Here is a 13,256-nt window from a genome sequence, read left to right on the forward strand (position 1 = left end):
GATCACTACTTTCACTATATCTAGAAAACACTAGACAAGAACAAGAAATAAACAAGATCCACAAGTGGTAGGGAAGACACCGGGAGTTGACACAAACCTTGGCAAGAGAAAAGGCAAATAAAAACAAAAGCCAAAGTAAAGATGATCAACAAATTCTACCACACATAAGTGACTACCAATTGTCAAAAGACAAGAAGTATTTGGAAATAATTCCCGGTGGTAGATAACAAGGACATCCAACATCATCTTCACAACAAACACAAGCAAATTGCAACTTGTAGAGCTAACATGCCACCTAGGAACAAGATAATCTACAATATCAATTCTAGGTGACAATATCTCAATGTACACATTTTCTAGGCTTGTAATATGCACTTAGCATATTACTCCCCCATAATGTGATACCAATAAGAACTTACCAAGAGGCAATAAGAGGAACAAACAAGAGATAATTAATGGACTATTTAGAATTTGAATTTCTCATGAGAGATATACCACCTAGCGACTAGATAAACTTGTAATATCAATACTAGATGGTATTCCTCATGTACACACATTTATAGGATTGTGAGGTGCACAAAGCACATCACTCCCCCAAAATGGGATGTTCCATTAATCTCTCACACGAGCCAACTAGGAAATAAACAAGAAGCATAAAGGCTCAACACACGACACACACGTACATGATGTGCAAACCAACATACACATACTTGATTGCTCAAGATAAGCAAGTTGGAATCACAACATATACAAACACATGCAAGGAACAAAACCAAAACATGCAAGGGGGCAAGTAACTTTCAATGTAAGCAATTTTAAGTACAAGTTACCGCAAGGAGGCACATTGGATATAAGATATAAACTTGATGATTCAATTGACTTGGCTTGAGACAATAAGAGTGATGAAGTCCCCTTAATTCTTCATAATGTAGCCAAGTCTCCAATGCCCTCCAACAACACCTATTGATCAAGTTTGAGCTTGTTGGTCCCCAACCAAGTTGGGTCCTAAGAGGTTAGTCACAATAGGTTTGGCTACCCAAATGGTTCTTTGCTTGACACCACTTTGAGTACCAACAAACTTGGCAAACACATTGCCAACCTTATCCTTACCAAGAGAATAGATATCATCAATAATAATTGGGTTGGATAAGTTACCACTAGTGCATGAAGAAGCGACGTGACCTTTCTCACGACATAAGTAGCAACGTCTACTCTTCACTTTCTTCTCACTTGATTTCTCAATTTGAGAAGCATTAACTTGAGTCTTCTTGGGAAGAGGCCTTTCTTCAACTTGATGTTGAGCATGAGATTGAACTTGTGCCCTCTTCCCTTGTTGCTTGACACTAATGGCCTTCTTCTTCAATGGGCAAGATCTAACATGATGCCCTTCGACTTTGCACTTGAAGCAAACAATCTTGGCCGAATTCTTGACTTGTTCTTGGCCCTTCTTCTTGTTCAACTTGGACTTCTTCTTCTTGTTGGAGTTGAATCCAAGTCCACCTTTGTCATTGGGGATTTTTGCACACTCAAGATATTGTTGAGTGTGGCCTTCCCTTCATGACACTTTTCCAAGTCTTTCTTCAAAGAAGTGACTTGGGCCTTGAGCTCTTTGATTTCCTCTACATGGTTAGTCTCAACACAAGTACTAGAGGAAGTATAAGCTTCATCGTTAGAGCAACAAGGCAAGGAAAGCAATTCATCACAAGATGTACCAACATTGTGAGTAGATGAATTACAAGGACTAGCACATGGCAATATACTATTTTGACTAGAAGTAGTGCTAGTATCCACATGAGGCTCACTAGATGTTACCTTAGCAATCATGGCCTCATGAGCTATCTTTAGCACACTATGGGATACTAGAAGATCATCATGAGAGCTTGAGAGCTTTTCATGACTTTCTTCCAATTTCCCATAATTGCAAGATAGCACCTCAAGTTGAGCCCGTAGCTCAACATTCTCCTTCAAAATGGATGCTTCACAAGTAATAGAATTAGTAGCACAAGCATCATCATTAACAACAAGAGGAGAAGGCAACTTGGCAAGCTCTTTTAAATAAGAAGCTTCAAGTTGAGCATGAGACTCGGTGAGTTTGATGAGCTCACCCTTGATGACCCTTGAGCCATTTTCGAGGTGCTCAAAATCCTCAAGGAGTCTAGCATGAGCAACTTCAAGCTTAGCATTTTTAGTTTCAAAAACATTGGCCACCTTAAGAGCTCTATCAGTAGATTCCTTCACTTTAGACAATTCTAGAGCAAAAGTCTCCTCAAGAGATTCCTTGGTGGTTTGTTCAAGTTCAAGAGCTTGAGAGAGGTCCGCAATCTCATTAGCGTAATCACGCCCATGACCTTCCATTTTATCAATGGTGACCTCATGCTCCTCTAGATGAGATTCCAACTCCTCAATGTATTTCTTGCCATCAATGGCAATGGACATTATTTCCATGAAGTTGGAACGAGCAATTTTATTTTTATGAAGAGCTTTAAAAATCATTTCCCCCTTAGTTTTTAAGGAGGCAACATTATCATTCTCTTCATCATTATCCTCATCATCATTAGCATCAACATCATCATCAAGAGACATATTGGGGTACAAAGTAGGAGATACCTTTGACGCCTTAGCCATAAGGCAAAAAGCAATAGATGATGATGTAGGATCCCTTGAGGCACCATTAAACACCACATCTTGTTCCATGGAGTGTTCGGTTTCCACTACATTGTTAGCACAACAATTCGAGGAAATAGATGCATTTTTATCATGGCAACAAGACATAGCAAGCATATCATCATGAGATTTAGTCAAGCAATTTCTACATGATATGCAAGGACTATCAACACAAGCATGTGAAACATTTGGAGTGCTCGAAGTGTTAAAGCCCAAAGAAGGAGCATTGCAATAATATAGTGATGAAGGATCATCCACAATAAGCATACTATCATCATTGCAATGACCAACACTACTCACCATGTCATTACCTTGTGGCAAACCACATGTAGGTGAAGTAGAAGAAGTTGAGAAGACTATACGACCGGAGGTGGAGGGAGAACAATCATCCCCACAAATCTTGGTCACACCATATTTATCTTGAAGCTTCGTCCACAACTCATGAGCATCTCGGAACGACATGAGTTGAAATATAACTACATTGCTCAAAGCATCAAAAAGCACATTAGAAGCTTGAGCATTGAGATAAGAGTTTTTCTCATCCTCTAAAGATAATCTTTGGGGATCCTTTGGAGGAGAAAAACCCATATCTACAATTCGCTCTAAATTTGGGTCCATGACCCTAAAGAGATTAAGCATGCGAATTACCCAAACATCAAAATTTGTGCCATCGAAACTAAGAGTGTCAGAGAATCCTAATCCCCTAGTCGACATCTTTACTCTCTAGGCGGTTAAGCCTAACAAAGAGAGACGTGGCTCTGATACCAATTGAAAGATCGAGGATGTCGCCTAGAGGTGGGGGGTAAATAGGCGCTTTAAAATAATTACGGTTTAGGCTTGAACAAATGAGGAATAAACCTAGCGGTTAATTTGTCAAGCACAAAACCTACAACAACTAGGCTCACCTATGTGCACCAACAACTTATGCTAAGCAAGATAAGCAACTATGTGATAGCAAGATATATGACAAAGAACAATATGGCTATCACAAAGTAAAGTGCATAAGTAAAGGGGCTCGGGTAAGAGATAACCGAGGCACGCGGAGACGACGATGTATCCCGAAGTTCACACCCTTGCGGATGCTAATCTCCGTTTGGAGCGGTGTGGACGCACAATGCTCCCCAAGAAGCCACTAGGGCCACCGTAATCTCCTCACGCCCTCGCAGAATGCAAGATGTCGTGATTCCACTAAGGGACCCTTGAGGGCGGTCACCGAACCCGTACAAATGGCGACCCTTGGGGGCGGTCACCGAACCCGTACACTTTGGCAACCCTTGGGGGCGGTCACCGGTACCCGTCAAATTGCTCGGGGCGATCTCCACAACCTAATTGGAGACCCCGACGCTTGCCCGGAGCTTTACACCACAATGATTGAGCTCCGAACACCACCAACCATCTAGGGCACCAAGGCAACCAAGAGGAACAAGCTCTAGGGTGCCCAAACACCCAAGAGTAATAATCTTCTCAAACTTCACTTCCATGTATCACCGTGGAGAACTCAAACCGATGCACCAAATGCAATGGCAAGGGCACACGGAGTGCCCAAGTACTTCTCTCCCAAATCCCACCAAAGCAACTAATGCTAGGGAGGAAAATGAGAGGAAGAACGAAAGAAGAACACGAAGAACTCCAAGACCTAGATCCAAGGGGTTCCCCTCACTTAGAGGAGAAAGTGACTGGTGGAAACGTGGATCTAGATCTCCTCTCTCTTTTCCCTCAAAAACTAGCAAGAATTCATGGAGGGATTGAGAGTTAGCAAGCTCGAAGAAGGTCAACAATGGGGGAAGAACACGAGCTCAAAGGATAAGGTTGAATGGGGAAGAAGAACCCCTTTTATAGGAGCTCCTGAATCCAACCGTTATGCTCACAGCCCGCACAGAGCGGTACTACCGCTCCAAGGAGTGGTACTACCGCTAGGGCGGTAGTACCCCTTCGAAACACAAAAGCGAGGAGGCAAAAAGGCCAAAAGAACCTTCGGAGCGGTAGTACCGCTCGTCCTCACGGTACTACCGCTCGACCTCACGGTACTACCGCAAATGGTAGCGGTACTACTGCTAGCGAGCGGTACTAAAAAATACTTCTGTGCCTACTTCCGCTGAGCAAAACACGAGATTTTGGTCTGGAGCGGTACTACCGCTTAGGAGCCGCGGTAGTACTGCTCTGGAGCGGTACTACCGCTCAGGAGCCGCGGTAGTACTGCTCTGGAGCGGTAGTAAATAATTACATCCGCTCCAGTCGCGGTAGTACCGCTGCAGCCTTTACCAAAACAACCACAACTTTTGCAAACGGACTCCGAATTCAACGAAACCAAGTTTGTTGGAAAGCTAACGACATGGGCTAACACAATATTGATATAAATATCAAGAATAAGCAAATGATAAAAGTCCCATAAGAAAATGGTGAGAACCCTTCATCGGATAAGACCGGTAAAACCTCCAACACCGAAAACATCATAGAAGACGCAAGCGAACTCCGTTTTCGATGAACTCAAGCTTGTAATCAAGATGACCATAAGATCTAAGACTCACAAAGATAACCAAACAAGAACCAAGAAACATGATGCAAGGATGCAATGGTTTGAGCTCTCTACTAACGATACGATCAAGCTACCAACTTGAGAGCCCCCTTGATAGTACGGCAAACGATCCTATAACTCAGTCTCCCAACTACCACCACAAGACCGGTAAAATAGAAAACCTATCAAGGGAAAACCTTTGCCTTGCACATTGTCCACTTGAGCTAGATGAAGACGATCTTGACTCCCTCAAGTTGGACCACCTTTCTTGATTGCGTTGGCTCGATGAAGACTAGATGATTGCTCCCCCATAGTTCACTATGGGTGAGCCACTCTTCGTCACATATTCACAAGTCCATTGACACCACAATGGATTGCATGATTCAAGCACTTGATCTCTTCGTAATGCTCCACTTGAACTTGCACACGGCAATCTTGATGACGATCACCACTTGATGTCATCCTTTCCATGGGTTGTATGATATCTTCCTCTTGACGCAAGCCCATGGATACGTACCTAACCCCACATACAACTCTCACATAGACCATGGGTTAGTACATAAAGTGTAATGGACAATGCTTACCATACCATGGGATCACTTGATCCCTCTCGGTACATCTTCTATGCTTTGTGAGTTGATCAACTTGATTCACTCTTGACTTAGTCTTGATCAACCTTGAATCTTTGCAACTCTCTTCATTTGGATGATGTCTTGAAGGTAAACATGAATGATCACACAACCTTCTTATTCAAGACATGCTTGCAATAAGCTCAACACTCGCATGACCAATCTTTGTATAATTTCTTAATAGCACCTTGGTCAACTCAAAAACTCCTTGAAACCAACACATGGACTTCAAGAAAAGCCTATGGACAAATCCTTCAAATACAACTCAAGACAACCATTAGTCCATAGAGATTGTCATCAATTACCAAAACCAAACATGGGGGCACCGCATGTTCTTTCAGCCGCCGTCGAGAGCAGGTGAAGAAGTTGTGTCAGTGTGGGGTCAGGGTGGTGGATGGGAGGGGAAGAAAATGAGATCCATGGGAAGTAGCACGAAGGAAATATTTTTATAGAAGCCCACCCGGGTGAGATCGCGGAAATTCGTCGAACCCCTGTATGCATGGTGCGCCACAGTGACCTTGCCACTAGGCTACTGCCAAGTCCTCGTGGATGGGAGGAAGAGAAGTGGGGATGGGGGATGGGTGGGGATTGGGGAGAGATTGGTGTGTCATGCGAGTGGATCATTCGGGCTGTCACGCCATGTACCGAACACTTCTACTTACGGCGTGGCAAGATGACATGAGCCACGATTCGTGCTGGTGATCAGATGGCTATGAACGTGTCCGGGGTGAAATCCTAAATACCACACGTCAGGTACTTATCATTTGGGTATGAATATCACTCGAAATCCATGAAAGACAAGGCAAACAGAAGTTATGTTCGTGTCCTATAGGCTAGACCCAATCAAACCAATTGAGCCTCCAGCAAAGAAAATTAATGGCAGCCATTTCTTCAGGAAGGACTTGGAATTATATGCATATAATCAAGCAAATGAACTCACCGGTTACTAGATGAAGCATAATTAACTTCTTCCAATTACTTCCATCCTAATAAAGTAAGGCCTGACTATTTATTAGATTGAATCATGGTCCATATAATTATAAGGATTTTGTTTTCACAATTGAAAGATAACAGAGTGTGGAATGGCTAGACCATTGTTGATTCCTTTTGATATTAGCATGCTCATGTCTTTCTTTCCATGGAGCTTCGTACTCATAGCTCACAATTCAACACTTATATGATGAAATAATTATCCAATTTTAGTGCAATCCTTCATAGAACAATCTTATATGTTGATATCTTGTATATACAAGAAACTTACTACCGCACCTTCCGGCTTCCATGTATTAATTTTCATAGACGATGTGGTCTCATGTATTATATAGTCAACGTTCAATTCCAATGTTCTATTTCATGTTTTATCAAGCCTCGCCCATTACCAAAATATTTCACTAAAGAATTAAAGTGGCAATTATTTGTATGCCATATCATGTTCTCACTACTAGAAATCATCATACCTCTAATGGTGAAAATGTAATAGCCGACGAGCAGTCGATTATGATAGAAATAGCCTACTGTCATCCCAATGGTACGGTGACGGTTATTATCAACTCACATGTTATACTACTAATACCTGATGGTATACTATATTGCCTGACGGTGAAAATTCAACTCTTGAGTATCCAATTTAATATTTGCGTGCTCATTATAATGTCCAATGGTTTTTGCTACATCCATAGGGATTCCATATGTAATGCCCACAGTTCATTCTAATGTCCGACGGCTTTTGTTACCCCCACAAGGATTACATGTAATGCCTGATGGTACATTGTAATATCCGACGTAGTTTGCTACACCCATGAGGATTACAAGTAATACCCGACGGTCCATTGTAGTGTCTGATGGTTCTTGCGACACCCACCGGGATTATATGTAATGCCCGGCGGTGAAATTTATTATTGGAAGGTGAAAACAAAACACTCACCTATAAGTGAAAATGACCGACAGTACATGTGTGACACAACTATTTGAGAAAAAAAACACCCGACAGGGGATAGCAATAACCGCCAGTTAACTTCGACTCTCGGTGATATGTTTCAATGTCCACATTAATAAACATGTGGAATGACCGATGTTTTATTCTAGATAATTCCCGTATAACAAAGTTTCCATGAATTAATATCTAAAATTACTATTGTAAGTGTGCATCATGTTCTTTTCACAATTAATGCTTACAAAAATTTGCACTAAACAACAAAAATAGGATGGTTAAAAATTGTGCACTTACAAAAGTACCATAAGGAGATAGCCCTTGAAAGTCGAAAAGAAGTCCCAACCAGGATTTATCTTCTTCGGTGGCGTCACCACCCAGAGTAGTGCTCGACTTAGTCTTCTATATACAATGTCTAGTTCTAGGTTGGGTTGTCACTGTGTGGCATAGGGCATCTTGCCGTGGAGTATATTGCATGCCCACATGGGAACAGTGAATGGAGGCTCACGCTTGTAGGACCGGTGGTACTGGTTGCTGGCATGCAACACCGGTATTTTCTTAGAGATTCGATATCTTTATGTAGAGGTAAATACACTTGAAGTCTTAGAACTTGAATGCGACGGCCAGTTTGTTGCATAAAATTTTAAAATACGTGATTTTAGTCATCAAACTTGCACAGGCATGCAAATCCGGTTACATTTCGCCTACGCGGGCATATCTGTTGTCTCCACGGCACGCCAACGTAGCCAGACCCGCTGTCAGCCATTGCAACCCTGCATGCTTGATAAAATTGCAGAAATGCAATCAGTTTTCTTTCTATTTACATGATAGCCCCTCAAATAAAATGGAAGGTTTCAAACCCACGACCCGTGGATAGTAACCTCGCGCGAATTGCCAACAGACCAATGATGATTCATGTTCAGTTCACACGACTAAATTTTATATCCTACCAACCAATAGGGACCGAATAATTATAGACAAAATATAACCCAAAAAGAGGTAGCTCCGCGGTGTGACCTCGTGGTCGCTCGTGCCTGAGCGAACTAACTATCTATGGCGACCCAATATCATATATGGGGAATATTTTTTATGTTGCCATCTCTTTTTTATGTGTAAGAGAAGAACTTATATTCTGATGTTTTTGGCATTAAAAAAATCATGCATTAAAAAATGTATGTGAAATTATAAAAACATTATAAAAAATATAAGAAATATGTTTGAGTATTTAGAAACACGTATGTTGGATTTTAAAAATGTTCACGCATCTCAGAAAAATGTTCGTCGCATTTTAAGATTATTATACAATCTAAAAAATGTTCATGTAGTTTTAAAAATGTTTTGCACTATTCAAAAAATATCACTCACCCTTGAAATGATCATAGTTTCATATTTTTTTTAGAAAAATCAGCAAAATTTTTGTTTGAAGTTGAATAAGTTTGAATTAAAAATCTAGATCAAAGGAAATATAGTGCAGATAAATGAATGTATATTCTTTTGTAAAAAGCAATGAATTTGTTGTTTGAATTCGAATAGTTTTAAATTTGGGAATCTAGATAAAGGGACATATAGCGCAGAATGAATGTAGTGTAGAAGAATTAACTACGTTTTCGGACAAATTACCTAAGTTTTCTTTTTAATTTTCATAATTTTAAATTTAAAAAGCTAGATAAAAGAAAATAAAGTGTAGAAGGAATAGAGAGGGATGGACATAATGCGGTACATGATTTGGAGGGGGAGAAGCCTCTCCTAGAGACAAGGTAGGAATCACATAAGAAAGAATACAATCAATCTTAATAAATCCTAGCCTACCATAATCTATACTCCAACACGCGTAATCCACGTGTGCATGTCGTGTATATGTGTCCGCGCACCGCTGCATGTGTACATGTGTGTTGTGTGGGTGACCGTGCTTGTGCACGCATGAGTGTCGCGGGTGTGCATGTGTATAGTTTGCACGCACGTGCGGTATCAGTATGAAACAAAATTCATCTTCAACGTGCTCTCGTGTACATGCACACGAGACGGTTCCACCAATATAACATGAGGCGATTAATCTCCAAGTATAAACGCAAGTATTACGTAATATGTGTGTGAACTACACTATTTTTTTTACCAAATGTGTGTGAACTATACTATTGTCTGAAAGTTGCATTATTATGTATATTGTTTCTGTGTAACTTGTGTTCAAGTTTTTGTTGTCATTTCCTTAAAGTTTATTTACTTCCTTTCTTTTTTTAGGGTAATACAAATGTCTTCAATTCATTCTTTCCAAAAAGAAACTTCAGCTTTTATTTATTTCGGTTTTAATATATAGTCTTGTAGGGAAAGAAGTGATTGTCAGTGACCTGTTAAGCAGAGGAAGGAAGATGATGGCAGATGGGCCTTTGGAGCCTAATCAGATGGTGGAGAGCAATTTGAGTGAAATCACAAAACAAATTTCAGGTGCCTATTCAATAGTCGGCCCATATATAGTGCATGAATTAATGGCATGGAACCCCAAATATTATCTTTAAAGACTGCATTTGTATAGAATTCCATATTTGGCGATATCTTCCCAATGCACCAACCATATAATATAATTGCAGGGTAAGAATAGTGGGGTAGTAAAATACGCCCTGCTAAAAATATACCATTAATTAAAATTATAAACATCTTGATATACACGCTTCGACCGCATAACGCTCTAATATAAAATGTGGACCGAGGGAACTCATCTGGAATGCAAAACGAAACATACATCTGTAACACTTTTGTTCATAATCAGATAGGTAGGTAGCTGGCGTCCCTGTTTTCTCATGCTTAGCCAGATAGCTAAGATGTGAAGTCCCAATCGCCTCTGTTCCATTTCCGTGGCCGCCCCCTTGGTCTTTGCCATCCTATTGCTCAACGCTGATCTAGGGTCGTGCAGCTGCTTCAAACGCATCTTCACCTTCGGCGACTCCATCACTGATGCCGGCAACTTCGCGTACACCGGTCGTAACAATAAGAATCCGGGTCCACCTTCGGTGCCCCCTTATGGAGAGACCTACTTCCACCATCCCACGGGACGTGCCTCCGACGGGCGTCTCATCGTCGACTTCTACGGTGAGTACATATGCATGCATGTGTGTGTGTTCCAATAATCCAATAGTCCGATTTCCATATGAGTGCTAAATTTGGTGCGTGATGTTGTGTCAGCGCAAGCGTTGGGCCTGCCGCTGCTGCCGCCGAGCCTGCCCAAGGAGAACACGGGCCAGTTCCCGGCCGGCGCCAACTTGGCCTTGTACGGTGCCACGGCGCTAAACCCGAACTTCTTCAAGAGGTATAAATTCGGCGTGCCGTTTTCTTGGAGCCTCGATGATCAGCTGGCTACATTCAAGAAAGTGCTGGCACGGATTGCTCCGGGAGATGGTACGTAACGCATGCGAAAACATAGGTTTTCTCGGTGCAGCTTATCATATTTTAGTTGGTCAGCTTATTCCTTTGTTTTTCTTCCCGTGATGATCAGCTGCCACCAAGAGCCTACTGAGCGAGTCGCTGATCGTGTTTGGTGAGATCGGCGGCAACGACTACAACTTCTGGTTCTTCGCAGGACACGGCGATGACACACACACGCCCGAGCAGTACATGCCCGACGTGATTGCCCGCATAGGCGACGGCGTCCAGGAGGTGATCAACCTCGGTGCCAAGACGGTCCTTGTCCCGGGGAACTTCCCCATCGGGTGTGTGCCGGCGTACCTGAGTGGTAACAAGAGCAACAAGTCGGCGGACTACGATCAGTACCACTGCCTCAAGCGGTTCAACGACTTCTCCCAAATGCATAATCAGTTGCTGAAGCAGGAGGTCGGCAAGCTCAAGTCGCTCAACGCCGACGTGAAGATCATCTACGCCGACTACTATGGTGCTTTCATGGAGTTCGTCAAGAATCCCAGTAGGTATGGCATTGACGACCCTCTGGTGGCGTGCTGTGGTGGCAATGGCCCCTACGGCACCGGCCATACGTGCAACCAGACGGCGAGGCTTTGCCCCGACCCGTCCAGGTTCGCCAGCTGGGACCAGGTCCACATGACAGAGAAGGCGTACAACGTCATTGCCAATGGGGTGCTCAACGGCCCGTACGCCGACACACCGTTGCTCCACGTTTGCTAGGAAAATTCAGTTTCTTCATTTTGAGTCTTGAATAATTACTGCGGCTGCTGATACTTTGTAACATATGTGTATCAAACCGTTGGAAAAACAAAAATAAATAAAGACATATACTATTGGTCAATCTTGTTAATTTGGCTGAGCGCACTCGATTGGATAACCTTCAACGGGCTCTCGACCAGCGCGCTCAGGAGCGGATCCATGAGTCCAGTCGATGACAGCTTTTTCCACCTCCACCTAAGGTATACCGCACTCCGATTCAAAATCTTATGGCTACGGCCCGAATAGCAGAGTCAATCCAACCTTCCCAGTCAGAAGCTGGCAGAGGGTTGATGCAGATCCGGGCCCTGCTCAGGGCAGCAGGAGAGCAAAATACAGCAGTATCTCAGTCGCGGAATAGGATTCACAGCAGATCCGTTGCAGCGGACACAGTTTAGTCGGCTCACAGCCCAAGATCGCCTCCACGGTGTGAAGGTCGTGGGCAGTATGATCATCCACTCGACCGTGACAATCGCCATCGAGGGCCCACGCCTCCTCCGAGGAGTGCATCGTATGTGCCTCAGCGGAACGATGACAGGTGCCGTCACAGTGGTGAGCGTAGAGCTTCAGTCGACCCAAGGGAACCGGGCTTCGACGCGAGGTCAATCCTCGTTCAAGGCCTGGCCGACCGGAACAGAGCACACAGAGAAGACCCTGGCAGAGATCGTCCAAGTGGCAGCCGAGTGCATGTTTCTGGTCCCGAGTGTTTCAGCAGGGCCATCAGAGCAGCAGTGATACCTCCCAATTTCAGGTTGGCGTCCGGAGTCAGTAAGTTCACCAGGGAATCTAAGCCTGAAACTTGGCTTGAAGATTACCGAGTGGCTGTACAGATTGGCGGTGGAAACGATGAGGTTGCGATGAAACATCTTCCTCTGATGTTGGAAGGGTCAGCCCGAGCGTGGTTGACTCAGTTGGCTCCAAGCAGTATATACAGTTGGGAGGAACTGGCTCGAGTGTTCGTCAGAACTTTCGAAGGCACGTGCAAACGACCAACGGGGTTGACCGAGTTATAGCATTGTGTTCAGAAGTCGGGTGAGACCTTGAGAGATTTTATCCAGAGGTGGTCCCCTTTGCACCACACCGTTGAGAATGTTTCAGAGCATCAGGCAGTGTGCGCTTTCAAGGAAGGCATCAAAGACTGGGGATATGACTCTGACTCGAATGATGGAGATAGCCACCCGGTACGCTAACAGAGAAGAAGAGGATCGACTCCGTAGCGGGAAAGGCAAGCTAGCCGGCCAAGAGGCCGGTGGAGGTAACTCCAGTCGGAAACAGAAGCGTAAGGCCGAGCCAGCGGAACCTGAAGAGATTGCGGCAGTAAATCAAGGAAAGTTTAAGTGAAAACCCAAGGGGC

The 13,256-nt window shown here is 43.4% G+C and overlaps 1 pseudogene; it reads left to right on the forward strand.

The window, feature by feature from the left end:
- The first annotated feature begins 10,554 nt into the window (after positions 1 to 10,554).
- LOC123156881 (GDSL esterase/lipase At1g28600-like) lies at positions 10,555 to 11,866 on the forward strand (annotated as a pseudogene).
- The last annotated feature ends 1,390 nt before the right edge of the window (positions 11,867 to 13,256 follow it).

This window comes from Triticum aestivum, chromosome 7B, assembly GCF_018294505.1.
Source record: "Triticum aestivum cultivar Chinese Spring chromosome 7B, IWGSC CS RefSeq v2.1, whole genome shotgun sequence".
Taxonomy (NCBI): domain Eukaryota; kingdom Viridiplantae; phylum Streptophyta; class Magnoliopsida; order Poales; family Poaceae; genus Triticum; species Triticum aestivum.